This window comes from Echinops telfairi, unplaced genomic scaffold (assembly GCF_000313985.2).
Source record: "Echinops telfairi isolate 266 unplaced genomic scaffold, ASM31398v2 ScPeMD7_7469;HRSCAF=8507_0, whole genome shotgun sequence".
NCBI lineage: Eukaryota > Metazoa > Chordata > Mammalia > Afrosoricida > Tenrecidae > Echinops > Echinops telfairi.
This window is the reverse complement of record NW_022111372.1, coordinates 70,927,597-70,930,654: the sequence shown is the minus strand read 5'-3', so window position 1 is coordinate 70,930,654 and position 3,058 is coordinate 70,927,597.

Sequence of the window (3,058 nt, the reverse complement as noted above, 5' to 3'; positions counted from 1 at the left end):
TTTTTTAATAAAAGTTTTGGGGTGGTTTTAAATAGCAGCAGAGTCACCCACATGTAGCTTAAATCACAACATATATGAAATTCCTCATAGCAACATGATAATTAATGGAAAAAATGTTGATATTGTCAAGAATTTCATTTTACTACACATTGCACCATCAATACACATGAAAGTCAGGTAATCAAAGACATGTTGCATTGGGCAAAGATGCAATTTTTTTTTAAAAAGACCTCTTTAAAGTGTTCAAAAGCAAAGCTGTCACTTTGAAGACTAAGGTGTACCTGACCCAAAGCATGATATTTTCCATTGCTTCATATTCAATTCTATGCAAAGCTAGAGGATCAATACAGAAAACTGAAAAATAATTGATGCGTTTAAATTATGATGATGGCAACGAGTGTTAATTATATCATGAATGACTAGAAGAAAGAACAAATCAGTTTTGGGAAAAGTACAGCCAAATGCTCCTTAGAAGTGAGGATAGTGAGAATTTGTACCATATACTTTGGGCATGTGATCCAGGAGGGCCCTCTTGATTAAGTAGAGGGTTAGCAAACAAAGAAGAAAAACTTCAGTGAGATGGATGACGCCATAGCTTCAACAATAGGCTCAAACATAGCATGGCTGTGAGGACAGTGCAAGCCTGGGCAATGGCTTGTTCTTTGGTACATAAGGTCAGTCTGAGGGGGAACCAACTCAACCCCTCCTAAGAGCAGCAGTCAATGACATCTGATGTGGCAGGGCAGCCAGAGGGTCTCCTATTCTTTGTGGTCACATTTCCAAACAGTGCCTGGTATCCACCCCACTCCCCCTCCCCACCAAAACACACACACACACACACACACACACACACGCATGTAACAAAAGCAGTTGAAGTCAAGTCAAACCTGACTCATAAAGACCCATGGATGTTAGAGTAGGCCCGCACTCCATAGGGTTGTCAATAACTGGGACCTTTCAGAAATAAATCATTAGGTCCCTGTAGGCAGATTCAAACCACAAAGCTTTATGATTAGTACTTAGGGTTTCTTCCACACAGAGACATAGCAGGTGCTTGATAAATGTTTTCAAATGGATGACAAAAATAAAGGAGTAACTCACAAGACATATGGAGTCACTGCATTTCCCATAAGAAATAATAAGCAGAGCCCGAAATAGCAATTATCAGCCACTGAAATGGAATCGGGGACATAGAGACTAGAGCAAATAACATCAGAGGTCAAACTGGAGGAGAACAGAAAGTTTAAGAATTTAAAATATCATAACCCAAGACAAAGTTAGAATGTATAATTTGGAGACAGAAAGCCTAGATTTGAGTCATTTCTCTGGTAATCACTGGCCAAATCACTTGAAGTAAGTCATGGACACTCTGTGGGATTTGGGCTCTACATCTGGAGCCTGGGGCCAGGGTTACTTAGTCCTAAAGGTCACATAGGGATCACAGGAGACAGAGCCTTTAAAAATGCGTTTTAAAATAAAAACACACCCCAGGAGCAAGGGAAGGGCAAGCAGGGAAGTCAGTCATGTAGAGAAGCATGAGCCAGAAACTCTGGGCAAGGCCAGCCTGTTTCCTGGGCTGTCTGCATCACTGACCGTGTCAGGATGGCTGTCGGCTTCGCTGTTGGCTTCAGGCAGCTTGGTTAGCCAGCAGGTGCCTGGTCAGCTAGGACTTTAACTCTGACTAAGCTGATTGGACAACTGAGTAGGGAGGTGCTCCTTCACTTGGCCAGTGACCAGGGAAAGCTAAGACGGAAGCCAAAACAAAAAGCTGTCTTTCCCATCCAGCCCCAGGAGAACTGAGTCACCATGAAACTCATCGACAGTCTGTTTCCAGGGGCGCACGTGTAGCTGTTCTTCCAGGGTCTCAGTGTTGACGAAGACGGCACACCAACTAACAGGCTCATTCAAAGTGTGAATTATTTATGTTCATAACAGGCAAATGTACACAGGCCCATTAGCAGTAATTACATCTGGAAACCACTTCTAAACAGTCACAGTCACTGTGGTTTTATGCAGTGAGCAAGACAAGGAAGTCTATTGAATAGCTCTCTTCAACCTCAGCAGCTGGAAGGAAGTTGGGTGAGTAGTTAAGAATCTAGGCTCTCAAAATACATAGACATAGTTCACATGCTAGCTTGTCACCCTGGACCACTTACTGCGTCTCTCTGTGTCTCAGTTTCCTTGCATGTAAGCGCAAATAATAATGGGAGCTACGTCCTAGAGAGGTAGCTAGGATCAAATGAGAGGACTTTTGTTGCCTTTGCCTCCCTCAGAGAAAGCAGTCCATAGATAGCAATACAGTGTTACTGCTACTTACTCTGGGATTCCATCTTAGACCTGGACCCTTTCTTGACGGGCTCTGGAGGATTATACACTGTGGGAAGTGGAAAGCCAAATTCAAACCACTGCCATTGAGTCAATGCCAACTCACAATGATCCTACAGGACAAGGTATAACTGCCCCTGTGGGTTTCCAAGACTATAATTCCTTATGGGAGTCAAAGCCCTGTCTCTCTCCAGCAGAGTGGCTAGTGGTTTCGAACTGTTGACCTTGCAGGTAGTAACACTATGTCCTTAATTAGATATATTTCAGCCAGGAAGTTTCTTGGTTTTGTTTGCTTTTCATGCAATCTCTTCAGAGATAAAATGGACCCCTGGTTGAAAAGTTCCAGCTCACCCATGAGTTATTCAACCAGAATGGCCCCATTATATTTTTTGGTTCATATTGAAGGTCAATGTAGGATCTTGTTTGATGAGAGGGTTTCTCTAGGAAAAATGAGGTAGCTTTTCATTGACAAAGGGACACCCGGAGATCAAGAGAACAGTGACAAACCTAACAACACATGATGAATATCTATGAATATGCATCTCCCAATGTTCAAGGATAGTTAATATCCCAATATAATCTTTCTGTATTCAATCATGTTAAGGCTATGCTCAGTCCTGTATGTTCTTTCTCCTTTGAGACATGAGCTAGGAGAACTTCATCTCACATCCAGAGAGATTTAGCAGAGACATAGCTTGTGCCTGTGTTCCGCACTACAACCCAAACCTTCCCC